The sequence below is a fragment of the Mastomys coucha genome, unplaced genomic scaffold, assembly GCF_008632895.1.
Source record: "Mastomys coucha isolate ucsf_1 unplaced genomic scaffold, UCSF_Mcou_1 pScaffold18, whole genome shotgun sequence".
NCBI lineage: Eukaryota > Metazoa > Chordata > Mammalia > Rodentia > Muridae > Mastomys > Mastomys coucha.
Genome location: NW_022196900.1, coordinates 114,025,377 through 114,039,721, shown reverse-complemented (window position 1 = coordinate 114,039,721; position 14,345 = coordinate 114,025,377). Strand labels below are relative to the sequence as shown.

At 50.5% G+C, this 14,345-nt stretch overlaps 1 long non-coding RNA gene across 1 annotated transcript; it reads right to left on the bottom strand.

Annotated features, from left to right (window-relative positions):
• Nucleotides 1-6,300: 6,300 nt before the first annotated feature.
• LOC116097120 lies at nucleotides 6,301-14,307 on the bottom strand. Its single transcript, XR_004121226.1, has 2 exons — nucleotides 14,095-14,307; nucleotides 6,301-6,783 (listed from the first exon to the last, which is right to left on the bottom strand). It is a non-coding gene; the product is annotated as an uncharacterized LOC116097120 (long non-coding RNA).
• Between the last annotated feature and the right edge of the window lie 38 nt (nucleotides 14,308-14,345).

Genomic DNA, 14,345 nt, shown 5'->3' with positions numbered 1-14,345 from the left:
TCCATATGTTCTGGGTATGTATGGTGGAAACATGTATGTTGTGTGTATGCATGATGTATGCATATGTATTATGTACTTGTGTGCTGGGTGTGCATGTGTTGACCTTTTATTTAGATTAGTACTGACCTCATAATGATGATGACCATGACGATAATAATGTTTGTCATTATTTATTTAGAATTTTTGCACGGGTCACATTTCATATACATAAACAGGCTCTTTGTTTCTTTTGGGGGTTTGAGACAAGGTCTTGCTTATATAGGCTTAGCTGGCTTTGAACTCTCAGCTGCTTACTCTGCCTCCTGGATGCTGGGGTTAAAGGCACAGTCTCTGCCCCTTGGTTTCTCCTTTGCATCTGACAGAAGCAACTAGTGGTCACAGCTCTCCAACTGTCATAAAATGGTGAGGGGTACACGTGCCTTGCTGCTGGTCTCGGCAAGAATGTTCAAAACTCTAGTGAGGTGCTTGTGATAGGTTAGTTAAAATCAGACTTACCCAGGGTCTTTGCTGTGTAAGCCAGGCTACCTGGCCTGTCTCAACCTACTTCCCCATAGGTAGACTGGGATTACAAATGTTACTATGGATCTGGCTTTTACATGGGTCCTGGGGTCCAGACACAGATCACTGGGGTAACGCGGCAAGCATTTTTACCCACAATTAAGGCACCAGCAGATCTGGTGTCCTGTGAGGAACTAGAAAGATGTGACAAAGTCTTTCGATTGACACAAGAGGAACTGGGTTTTGCTAATGTGAGCCTACAACCCCACATTTGAAAGGCTGAGGCAGGAGGATCACAAGTTCAAAGCCAATACTCCACCTAGTCAATCCCCAAAAACTTGAACAGAGCATTTTTCTCCCTTTGTTACATCCTAGAAAGTCCTATTTAAAATAGGTGATGTCTGCCTCTTGGGAGGACTCTGCTGGGGAGGGGTGGCTTTTATTTGTTTTGATGCTGTTAGCGTTCTGTTTTCTCTTCAGCCAACCTTGACCCTTAGCATCTATCTAGAAATATGTCTACTTTATCTCAAAGCCTTAAATCCCTCCCCCAAATGTGTATTTCATCTCATACAATGAAAAACAAGAAATGTCACAGAGGCAAGAGGGGGCCAGTGCCTATGACGCTGAAGCTCCTGGCCTTGGACAGGCAGGGCTCCCGAACCCAAGAGAGCAGATTTGATGTGTAAACGGGACCTTCCTGATGGGAACTGACCTGTTTTATGCTTATATGGAAAGTAGCTAAATTTTGTTTAGTTAGGGTTACTCTTGCTACTCTGAAACATTACAACCAAAAGCAAGCTGGGGAGGAAAGGATTTATTTGGCTTACACTTCTACATCATTGTTCATCATCAAAGAAAGTCAGGACAAGAACTTCAACAGGGCAAGAACCTGAAGACGGGAGCTGATGTAGAGGCCGTGGAGGAGAGCGGCTTATCGGCTTGCTCCTCGTGGCTTGCTCAGCCTGCTTTCTTATAAAACCCAGGACCAACAACCCAGGCATGGCACCACCTATAATCAGCTGGGCCCTCCCCCAGGAATCACTAATTAAGAAAATGCCTTACAGCCAGGCAGTGGTGTGCACACCTTTAATCTCAGCACTTGGGAGGCAGAGGCAGGCTGATTTCTGAGTTTGAGGCCAGCCTTGTCTACAGAGTGAGTTCCAGGACAGCCAGGGCTACACAGAGAAACCCTGTCTTGAAAAACAAAACAAAAACAAAAAAACAACAACAACAACAAAGAAAATGCCTTACAGCAGATCTTATGGAGGCATTTTCTCAATTGAGATTCCTTCCTTACTATGACTCTAGCTTGTGTCAAATTGACATCAAGCTAGCCAGCACAGTAGTCTAAACAAGCACCACAGAATTGAAAAGACATGCGACATTTCATGTTACAGCTGAGATAATTTTAAGCCCAGCACTGTGGAGGCAGAGGCAGAGGCAGAGGCAGATGTATATCCACAGAGTATGAGGCTAGCCTGGTCTACATAGAAAAGTGCAGGCCAACCAGGAGATCTAATGCCTTCTTTAGGACTGGGCTGGTTGGATGACTTTACAAGTAAAGCTCAATCCCCAGGACCCACGTGGAGGAAGGAAAGAATAAGCTCCTAGAAACTGTCTTCTGGCTTCCACTCGAGCACATGACATGTGCATATCCACACATACACATGATAAATACATACAACAGAAAGAAAAAATTAAATTCCACAGAATACAAAAAACAATTGAGAGAAAAGGCAAGTGGTACGCAAAGAGAACATATCTATACCTCACATGCCTGGTGTGACAGAGCGGAGGGGAGGGTCTTGCCCAGGGTCCTTGGTAACCTGTGGAAGCATCACTCGGGCTCCCAAGTCTGAACAGACCCACATTCTCATGCTGTTCGACTCACAGCTTCATCTTAAGGAAATCCCACTTTCCAGGCTCCGAGCCTCTCTCCAGATGTACATACTGGCTACAGTCCTAGCTGGGCCCACTGCCCTGCTCTGAGCTACACTCATCCTCTGGTCAAGCCCTTATCACCATTCCTGGGGCAAACCGGGGAGGGGGAATCCCCTATTCCCTCACACCTCCACTGGAACAGTCAGCAAGCTGTGGGTCAGCACAAGGACTCTCCAGGTTTCCCAAAGCCACCCATCAGGTGGACCTCCAGAAGAGGCCTTGCTCCTCATAGCTGCCAAGAACTGCACGGAGAGGCAGCTGGGCCAGTGCCTGGGCGCCTTTTGGAAGACATCCACCTTTGAGGCGAAAGGGCGAACGATCCCAGTGTGGTCACGCTGGCAGAGACGGGAAGAGAAATAGCACAGCCTTTATAGGGGAGTCAGCTGAACACTTTACGTTCTTCCCCAAATTGACTAAGCCGTTTTCACAACATAAAATGAGCAAAAATGTAATTATTTCAAGGTGTCCTTCACCTCGAACTCACTCAAGGCCCACAGCTGAGGGTTTTTTAAAAAAACATATATTTAAAGCAAATATTATCGCAAACGACTACTCTGTAATTTGAATTAATTGCTTCGGGTTTTTTCTGGAATAAAATCTTTAAGACAAACCTATAAAAGCCTTGGAGCCTAGGGCAGCTGTTTCTGCCATGGCTCATTTGTAGGGAGTCCAGCATTACCCCACAGGTGACTGCGTGGGATCATAGGGTTATTTGGATAGAGGCTACAGTGAGAATCGCCCCCAACCCAAACCACAGTGTCCCTACCATACCTGGCTGGAATCAAGGTGAGACTTGGAGTGGCCCAGACTCTACCCAGGAGGGTCTCAAGAGGGGCCTGCTTCAGCTTTATCATCTCTTTCCTCTGCAGGAGGAGGCTGGGGACTCTGCCAGATCTGCTGAATCCATCCAACTTAGGGTCCCATGTAGGAGAGAAGGGACCTGAGGCTTGCTAGGAGAGCACCGCTCCCTGAGCTACATGAAAACCTGGAGTGACTGAGCAAGCATTAATTAAAGCAGAAGGAGGATACTATGACAGGAGGAAGGTCTGGCAGACTCCCTTGCCCCAACCTCCTCCCTTGGGGTCTTCTGCCCTTCTCAGAATTCCCAGGAAGCAGGAGGCTGGAAGACCAGAGTAGACAATCACTACAAGGCCCTGGAGGGTTTCTGTCTTCTAGACCCAGGTGCAAGAATTTCCAGGGGGCTATGGGTGTGGGGAGGATCATTCAGGGACCTCTGAGAACTGTTTCACCAGAATGAGGGTGAAGATTTGGGGTACAGGGCAAAGAAATTGCCTTCCCTCTGTGCCTTTGGGTTCCATCAAGCTGGTCATCTCACTTCGTGCTTATCTTCTTCACAGATGTGTCTGCTGCTTCCCTTGCCTGTGTTGAGGGTGGAGTATCAGGGCTATGACTCCCTCCTACAGGAACTAGCTGGGTCTGGGAATCACAGCTGAAGTCTATATAAGTCCTAGAGAACACAGAGAACAAGAGGAAAATTGCCCTGGGCTGGAGGACAGAGCACCCTAAACTTGGGATTAATAAGAATGCTCCTGGGAGAAGTGTGGGGGTTGCTACAATCAGCACTTTAGAATGGCAGTATGCTATAAGCAAGCTAAATCCCTAGCTTCCCTTCACTTCCCATGGAGCAACTGTCTTCCCTTCTGTTAGCAAAAATTCCAAAGGCTTATTCTCTGGAAGCTGCAGACACACACACACACACACACACACACACACACACACACACACACACACACACGCCTTTCCAATTTGGCTATTATAAAGCTAACTGCCAGACCCCTGCAGTGGCTCTCTGGAAAATACCCTGGGAGACAAGATGAGTTCCTCAAGATGACAGCATTCAGGACCCAGAAGCCAGTGATGGAACTCAACCATGGAGACAACCAACCCCAAATCCAAGAGACAGCCCAGGGGTGACAGGCATTTGGCATGTGTGCCTCCTACACAAGGAGAGGGAAGTACTGCAACCTTCAAGTTGCAAAATTCAAGGACCGAGAATATAAAGTAGAAGACCACCAATGGCGTGTTTTAAGAAAACTGGCAAAAGTTGAAGTTTCCACTGTAGACAGAAAGAGATGCCCACTCTAAGACACATGCTCAGGAAACACAGAAACACCTGAGGCAGAAGATTCTATGCTTTTCCAATAGGAAAAGCAAGTTACAGGAAACTCGAGGCACCGGACTCTCCCTTGGACTTCTCAGCTCCCCTGGACACAAAAAGGCTGGCCATCACTCTAATTCTGAATGAAAAATTCATCTCCACACTAGAATTCTATTCCTAGCTCAACTATCCCCCTTGTTATTGTTGGGAAAAGACACCTTCAGACATGTGAAGTCCTAAGAGTTACTCCTAAACCTTTCCTGGGCCAAGTGCTCACCCCCTCTGTGTCCTCAGCACACTCAAAACTTTGTAACCTACTAGGTAAGTCCAGCAGCTTGCTCAGCATTGCCGTTCCATGAAGATGTGACCTCAAGGAAAGTTGGAGGCCCATCTAATTGGGTCACTGCTGTATTCTTAGGGCCTGTGACTGTGCTAGCAGCAACTTTTTTTTTAAATTTGTATGAACATTTTGCCTATGTGCATAATGTACAGTGAAGGCGAGGAGAGGGCCTTGGATCCCCTAGAACTGGCGTTACAGAAGCTTGTGAGCCATCATGCAGGTGCAGCAAGTGCTCTTAACAGCTAAGTCATCCCTCCAGCTCTTACAGCGACTCCTGAAGAATAAAAGCCGCACAGTTCAGTCTGCTGAGCACCTGATCTGGGTCAACGTTATTTTCCTGTGTTTTCCCAATGAACCTCTGCTGTTCATTGGGAGACCGAAGATATACATAATGTATGGCGGTGTATGGCTCACCTGCTCTTACGCCTAGAACTGCCACCTGACATGCAGGGGACATCACTACTTTCCCAGCCCCAATCTACAGTCTCTCTTGGTAGCTTTGCCTCTTCTGGACATTTTATTTTATTTTTTTGATGTCACACACCAAGTGACCTTTGGCGACTGGCTCTCTTTAACTCTTCATACAATTGCCAGGGTTCGTGCACATTGGGGTCAGGGTTAGGATTATAACAACACCCTTTTATTCATGACTGATTGTACCTCCAGAGAGTGGATGGAGGATTTTTTTACTCACTCCCTTAGAAACAGGTAGAAATGGGGAGGGGTGTGTCCTCTCTTGCTTTGATTTTGCTTAATTACATCCAATGAAGGGACAGGTTAAGTTCAAACCTACACAGTAGTGCCCTCCAGCTGCAGGGAGAGCTGTGACAAATACACTCACAGGCTCACCCTTTACCTAAGTGTTGGACCTGGTGTGTGTAGGCTACTCTCCAAGCTGTGCCAGGATGCTGGGACCATTCCGTATTTGTGTGGTCACTATGAAAGCTAGAGCTTTAGACATGAGCATGGAGTTGTGGAGCTTTGTCCTCTGGGCAGAACATGGCCATTGCTGTCTTGAATCCAGAGCAGATGAGTTTACATATTAGAAACCCAGAAAACCTTGCAAGTATGGACCTACTAATGTTCCCTCAAGGTGGCAGGGAACTCAAGAGCAGTACTGTGAAGGTGCCATCACTCACATCCCTGGGGATGTATGTGCAGTTAACAAATGTTGGTAGGGGAAGCTTTGCTTGTGATCCTGAAAGAAACCCTGGCCTTGAATTTGGTGCCTTGCAACCTCTGTAACACTAGGGCTAGGGGTCTGTCCTTCATGCCATATCTGCAGTGAATAGCATTTGTTCAAGTCTGTTGGGAAAAGTTATAAGAAGAGTTCCTTACATTTGAAGGCTTATTTCTCACGTAATTATATTTTAATTAAAAAAAACCCTCAAATGCTGAGTAGTGGTTTCTAAGTAACAAGTTTATTAGAGTCACACACACTGTAACACTCATCTGGGAAAGTGAATGGTGACAGTTAAAGCTCTACTTTGTGTAGCCTGCACCATGGCTCACTACAGAATGTCTGTGTCACAGGTCCCTCCATAAGGGTCCTTTGTCCCTTCGTCCCTCCCCCTCCCAACCTATCTCTCTGGGTTTTCTCATTCTGGACATTTTGAACTGCGAGTCAGTCACAAGGTGTGTGATTCACCATGCTCCTGAGGTTCATCCACTCTGCTTCATGCGGGCCACACAGCACTCCACAGTATAGATATCCTGCCTTTTTCCAGAGTCCCTGAGTGATTTCAGCATGGTTAAGCTTCTGTAGAGGTGTCCTCCCTCAGTGGGCTTCATTCCAAAAGTCACCAGACCTGAGGGGCCGAGAGCCACAACCACAAGGAAGAGCCGACTGAGCTCTTGGGACAAGCCCAGTTTTCTTCTTCCTCAGCTGCAGAGAAAAAAAAAAAAAATGTTCTTGCCATTTAGACCTGGCTCTGCTGGGTTGACACAGGCAAGGTCATTTTGATGACCCGAGACAAACAGAAGAGCATCCATGATGCTAGAGGGAGGTTGTTCTTGCAGTCTCTCTCTCTCTCTCTCTCTCTCTCTCTTTCTCTCTCTCTCTCTCTCTCTCTCTCTCTCTCTCTCTCTCTCACACACACACACACACACACACACACAGGGATGGAGGGAGGGGAAGAGAGAGGGAGGCCTGATCTGATTGGGAAGACAGGCTTCAATGAATGACATCATTCCCTGAACATAAATCTTGGTTTGTATGATTTATTTATGTTAAGAAACCCACATATGATGCTGAGTTTTCAATAGCTTTGTTTAAGTGATAGTTTTTCCTTTTTTTAGTGAAAGTTGGAGCGATGATAAACAGCTCCAGCTGTAAAAATTAAAGACGGAAGGGAAGCCAAGGTGATTATTACAGAGAAACGCTGAGTGGGGAGGGGTATCTGGCCCTTGCATCCTCAAAAATGAAAATTACCCTCTGCCACATCGTGCCATGAACAATTACCTGCTGTTTATTAATTAACCTCTTTTTAAAAGTGCTACATTTCTTCAAGAACTGTTATTTCTCTAATGTGAAAACTGGCTTACTCATGTTCACCAGAACCACCAGGTCCCATGTGCTCCAGGGCTTTGTGAACACTTAAGGGACACTTGTTTTCTTTCTAGCGACACACTTTATAATTAAAAAAAAAAAAAAAGTCTTACTAGAAGCTCCAATACAGAATATATGCTAGTATGTCAGAACATGACCTCAGTGTGTTAGTCTCATGATGATACCCCCAACACTGTTGGCTCAGGCATGAGGGCTTCCCTCAACTCCAGGCAGCCACAGCTCAGCCCTGAGATGGGATGTAGGGAAAGGGGTTCCTGGATGCCCATGGAATACTGGATTCAGGAAGCACAGAGCCCAAGTGGCTGAGTCTATCCAGTTAAGGCACGCCTGCAGCTCAGGGCTGTGAAACCCACAAGGTGGAGGTTGTAAAGTCAGCTGCCAGGACCCTGAATCCCCACACAGGGTTCCAACTGCTCTTTGTCCAGCCAGGTGCTTTCCATGGCTTCAGCTCAGAAGCTCCAAGGACAAACCCTAGGTTCTGTGAGAGGAACTGGGAAGTAGCAGGAGGGAAACCCTTTCCTCTGCTGTCCCTGATCCACAGAACTGTAGGGAGCTCCTGGCTAGTGCGACCTTCACCTAAAGACTGTTGCCAAGGTACTGCCAGGGGCACCCACCCACTCACCCCATGTTACCTGGGAACAAGGCTCTGGAGAGCTGAGGAGCTGACAGAAGGTCCCAAAGAAGTGTGATCTGATTAGATTACAGTTCCCCCCCACCCCCTCCACATACACACATGTCCACACCCAGGACAACCCATCCTTTAGACACAGTTCTGCCAGGGTAGGGCAGGGATGCAAGGAGGGTGTTAAAAAGACCTCTTTCCTGGGGAGGTATAAACAAGTACTCCCTCCTTACAGGGCTCCAAACTGAATGGAATCCCCAAGTTCAACTTGGGGAACCAAGGAAGCATGGGTGAGGGGTTACTTATGAGAGTGTGACCACAAAGTCCCACTCCAGCATGGATGACTTCTCCAGAGCTGCAAAGATAGAATTGTCACCCCCTGTAACCCATCCCCAGTCTTTAGTTTTTAGCCCCCTGAGACTACCTGTAATTAGAGCAGAATTACGTACAAAAGGTGGGAGTGGCCAGAATCTCTGACGCAGGTGCAAATGAGCCTCCCCTCCCCCCACCCCCACTCTCTCTCTCTCACCTCCCACAAGTCAGGTCTCAGGCAGGGGTCTCTTGTAAGTAATCAAGCTGCTCTAATAAAAATGGGTTTGTGCTGGCTTAGGGATAGTTTCTTCAACAGAGGGCAAGACCCAACACACCCCTCCTCAGTAGATACCATCCGCTCTGCTGAGGCTTCATATATATATGTCATAATTATGAAAGCCATGACTGAGAAGATGTTCAAGCAGAGACCGGTCATTTTTTAACCCTGGTCTCTACACACAGTAAATCCATCCTCGTTGAGGGCTGGAGAGACCCTGCTGAATTCAGGTATGCCTTCTGCAGCTGGCTTACCTTCCTTTTTTGAGGATCCTCAATACCAGGCATGAAGCCAGGTTCCAACTGTCAGGGGGACCAAGGCAGGATGCCAGTGAGCTAAGGTCATAAAGCCAAGTGAAGCCTTTAGGATTCACCGCTGCCTCCATCCTAGGCTTTTCCACTTGGGGCTTGGGAACATGTCCCTGAAGGACATGGGCCACTGATTCCATCACCTTTAGTGACTCTGCAGAGCTGGTAATTTTTCCCAGCCTCGGGCCATACTGGTCTCTGCCCTTTTCTAGCCGGCTCACAAAGCATGTCTCCAGGCAGTGTTCGGCTGTTATTGGTTTAGTAGAAAGCAGAAGGGGGAGGCAGAGTCCATTTGGGCATCTCCTTGGCCATCAAAGTCCTATTCCCCTCCCTCAGTGTCTGGATCCGAGGTCTTGGTGCTGAGAGAAATACGGGGTAGTTTTTAAGAGGAAGTCCTCTCCTCTCGCTGACCAGGAAGGATTCTCACCTTCTCCTAGAGGGAGAAGCTCTTTAGAAGTCTAAGTCTGGACTGGATCCATCTCTGTACCCATCACACATGCCAGGCCAATGAAGCCAATGGGAGCTGGGGTGACATGAATGTATGTGGGGAGGACCAGTGTTCCCTGAAGCAGCAGTTCTAGCTAGAGCTTCTGTAGGCTGATGCCCCTTCCATCAGCCCCTAAAACCCCTACTCACTTTCTTTACGATTTGGATAGCTGGATGAAGAGGCCTTGTTGTTAATTTTTAATTTTTCTGGCAACTCTATTTTGGACAAGGACGGTTAATAGAACAAATCTCCCAGGCCAAGAGGAGACACTCAGCTCCTCTACCCAACACGGAGGGAGGGAGCCAGGAGTGCACAGGGATGTGCAAATCGCCCCGCCACAGGCACATGGGAAAATTCCTCTCTGAGCACCACTTCTCTTGGGCTTACACTGTGGCTCATGAGGGTGGGCTGTGCCTGCTACCCCTCAGCCTGGCCCTGGAACTAAGCATTCTTGCCTGCCAATCACACAGAACTCTGAAGAGAAAGATGAATGATCCCAAGTCACAGAAGGGTACCCGGAGGAGAAGAGTTTCCTAGCAGCTCCCACCCAACAGTTGCAGCTGTGTGGAGCAGCACCACACAATTCCAAATACAAAATGTGGTTTCCAAACTGAGTGTCAGCTGTATGGTCGAGTCTGCCCCTGAATCATTAAGTAGTAGGTGACTCTGTAAAACGAAATGTAGTTTCGGATTCAACATGAGTTGAGTAGACTAGGTTGCCTCGCTCCACACAGCTCTGGACCTCACTGTGCAAGGAAGGCAGGCTCCGGCATTGGGGTTCCGGAGGAGCCTCAGCCTCTAGGCTAGCTAGGAAGGCTCACAGCTTGGTGCTTTCGTTGCTGCCAGAGCCCTCCCCGCTTGCGCTCGCTAGAAGCGGGAGCATCCTAGGCTGGCAGAGCCCGGGAGCCGCGAGCGGGTGCCACGCGGCTTCAATGGGCTCAGCGCACTCCTGGGCTCCAGGGCTCCAAGGCATTACCTACAACGAAGTTGCTGCTGGTGAGCACGGGTGGAGGGAAGGGACCTACTAGCTGCACCGCTGCATGGTCCGGGACTAGCACGTGCCTCAAGGACTCTCTGGGTGCGAGCCGCAGATCTAGATTCGTTAGTGGATTTTGGAAGGGTTAGGGAAATAAAGGGGAAGAGCGTGGGAAACCGATTCCGTTTATTGCTCTCCCGGTGGCCGCAGCCCCAGCGCAGTGGTAAGAGCCCGGGGCTTCTCAGCATTTGATCCTGCACACTGTGCTCTTCGGGCAGTCAGGAGTCCTTGGGGGCTTCCTATGCCTGCTGGAGAGAGGTTCTTCCGAAAGATATAAAAGCCAAAAGATATAAAAGCCCTTCTGAACTCAAACGGGGAAGAGGGCGAGGGAATTCAGGCCCGATCTCTCAGTGTTTTACAACAAAACAAAACAATTCCCTCACTTTGTCCTCACAGTCTACACGACCAAGTGAGCTGGCGAGTGGCAAATCAACTCCTAATCGTCATCACTGCAGGGACTCAGGACAGAGAAATTCTGCTGGAATCCCTTAGGCGACTGTAACACTGTGCAAGGATACCTACACAGGCCTCTAGGACGGGTCAATGAAAAGAGGACAGACTTCTCCCTGCGATACAAAAGAAGTCCGTCCGTTTCTGAACATTTGTGATTTGTTCAAAATCGGCTGGCTACAAGATTGTGTTCCTGGGGAGTCTTGCTGGAGAGCATCCCATACCTCCCAGAGACCCACTTTGGAACCAGAAACTGGTGTTGACCTTGGGAGGTCCCAAATCTTCAGAAAGAACCCGTTGGAGGGAAATTCTGAGCACTGTCTTTCTGTTCCGAAGGTCATCCAGGTCTCATTGAGTTTTCCTGAGCTGGAGGGCAGACCGGCAAGGGGGAATTTGACAATGGCTCCAGAGTAGAGCATATAAAATGGAGAGTGGGGGGGGGGGCTTTGCAGTCACTCCCTAGGCCTGCATGGGGTCAGTCCTTTAGGTGTTTCGTACCCTGTCCCGAGCACCCTGTCAGAACCTATCTGCAGGCAGTCTCTTTGCCCCAGGCTGAAAGATGACTCCCTGCCCCTGTATCTGCTCCAACCACCACCTCGACCAAAGGCATAGAACGTGAAAACACACTCCCGTGGTGAGGAGACCCTCATCCATTCTGGCTTGGTGGCTCATGTGCCACGGTAGGGTGAGGACTGGTAGTCGGACAAAGATCCCTCCCACAACACTTCCAGCTTGCCTGGAAAGCACACGTGGCAAAGGAAAGAGAGGTGCTTTGATTTTCTTTGCTATCTGGAGGGAACCTCCGTGGGCCACAGCAGGAGGTTGTGTGACTGAGCATGTGGAGGCTGAAGAATGTAGAGGAAAGAGAACAAGAGACTGTGGTAGTAGACACATCTAGAGAGGCTGCACAAGGGGCTGTAGTGAATCTCCACCCCACACCAGGGGCAAAGGTACCAGTTCTGACCCCTGCACCTCTCCACAGGCTGGCTTCCCCCAGGAAGCCTGGGACTGGGTGTGGCTACAGGAAGGGACTTTGTAGACCTTAGTAGTAGGAAGGAACGAGAAGAGTCAGCGCTCCCTAAGTGACCGAGGGCCACTCCCTTAGCCTGGTCCTTTTCCAGTTCCCAGGAGTGATCTGATGGGGTTCTACAGCCTTTTTCTCGGTTGGCTTGAAGGGGTGGGCATCTCTGGCCTGGAGCACAGCACAGTCGGTGGATATGGGAGTCTCTCCACTAGGATACCCCTCTCCTCCCAGCACTGAAGCTGGTTCTCTAACTTGGCAGTATTAGCGCAGGGATTTACTCCAAACACAGAGCGGAGTGGGCAGTGCTTCTCACTACAGAGTCTATGGTCCCCAAACTCCCCAGAGCTTGAGCTGGTTTTAAAAACGGTTCTCGAAGCATTTAGTAACCACTGTTCCCCGACAGGACCTCCACTACTTGTCCCCTAAGTGTCGACGCCCATCCCTGCCAAAAAATTTCATGGTGGGATGGAAATACAAGGCAGCCTCCGAAGGGACCTCTGTCTGATTTTCCCTGCTTTCCCACTCTCCTTGAGGAATTCCTCCTTGTATGACCACTCAGCTTCTAAGTCTGGCCACGTGGGGGCAGGGCCCGGCCAGGGCCAGGGCCAAGGCTCTCCCAGATCCGGAGGTCCTGCACCCAGGAGTCATCAAAGCACCTGGGAGGTTCCTGGTTAGCCTTGGTTCCCGGGCTTCCTCCCCAGGCAGGTCATCCCCCTAGCTCAGACAGTGGCAGTCAAGGGCAGGAAAGATACAGCCAGTTCCCAACACCTCCGCTGGCAAGGGTCAGCCCCCTGCTCCTATCCTAGACTGATCTGATCCAATCTGGCCAGAATTCTGTGTCCCCCTGAGCAGAGAGGGGAGCAGAAGGACTCAAGCAAACTGGACACCCCAGAAGTAGGAACATTATGCCTCTGTGTGTGTGTGTGTTTGGGGGGGACCCCTGGCAGCCTTCAGGTCTAGAGAAAAAGAAGCTAGGGCTGGGCTAGGATAGGGGAAGATCAGGGTCCCTTCTTAGTAGAGCTCTTTATTATCATCTCCCCCCCCCACCGGAGTTCTCCTAATCTCAAGGCACACCTGGGGTGTTGCACCTTTAGGTGACCTTGAGCTTTCTCTGCTGTGCTACTTAAGCCAGGTTAAACCCACTGGTTAGAAGCCATTGGAACAGTGTCTCCTGTGCTGCTGGGCTCTGTCATCACCCCGTGGGGGTGAGCAGGTTTGGGGGGGGTTGGCCTCCAAGACCCACCTTCCCTGCATTGGAGCCCCTCACCAAGATCCCCAGAGCCTAGTATTATGATCTGAGTGGATCTGTGACTCAGCCCAGGTAGAGACTGAGGAAGGGGGAAGAGCCAGGCCTTCCCACAACAGGGCCTCCATCTGTGCAGCCAGCTGGGTGCAGGGCTAGGCACCCAAAGTGGTGGGCTCCTCAGACGCGTCTGCATCTCCGCAGGGAAGTGACTCCTTAGGCAATCGGTACTGCTGCTGCCAGCTCTGGGGCTTTTCTCTGGGGTAGCCCGGGCCCAGCAGCACTCTCCATTGGGCGAGGGAATCTATAGGGAGGGCTCTCTGGGGGATTGCTGTTTTTACGGGATTTTGGTGTGCAGATTTCAGTACTAGGAGGCTGGTGACAACAAAGACGGGGTGAGAACTGCGAGAAGCCCCACCTGGGAGGCAGAAAGACCCAAATGGCGCCCACCCCTGCGAGGGCTCAGGTGACACCGTGACAGCTCTGAATCTTGTTGCCTTAGAGGGACCTTGGTGTTCGGAGAGGGCGCCCAGAGCAGTGACCCAGCCCCGCAGCGCCTCCGTTTGTTTCCAATTCAAACTCAAATCGTAGTCGTACTCGCAGGAGGAATCCACAGTCACCCCATTAGGCCTCTCAGTTGGGGCCACCCTGCTCTTGCCCAGCCAGGCCCCTCGCGGGCCTGAGCTCGGAGTGTGAAGGCTTCAGGGAGAGAGCGCCGGCTAGTTTCCTGCCGGCACTCCTCCACCTGTGCCTCGGGGGTCTCCGACCCGAGCGTCACCTGGGCTGGGAGAAGCCGGAGGGGAGTGTCCGGAAAGGACCCCAGCTCCCGAAAGGGGCTAGCTCCGGCGCTTCCGCACCCGGTACTCACCTGGGGGCCGCGGCCGCAGCCCAACGGGGCTCGGAGACCGGAGCGCACGGACCCACCCCGGAGGTGCAGAGGTGCGGGACGCCCCGGGACGCCCAGGGCAAGAGGCCGGCCTTGGCACGGCCGCCCCACGACGCGGGGCGCGCTGGCCTCAGCCGCCGCGCCGGACCGAAGACCGACGGCTCCAGCGCCGCTCGGCGTCCCGGGCGGTGGCAGAGCTCGGAGCTGGCGGCGCCTCGGCTGTTTGTTTTTGA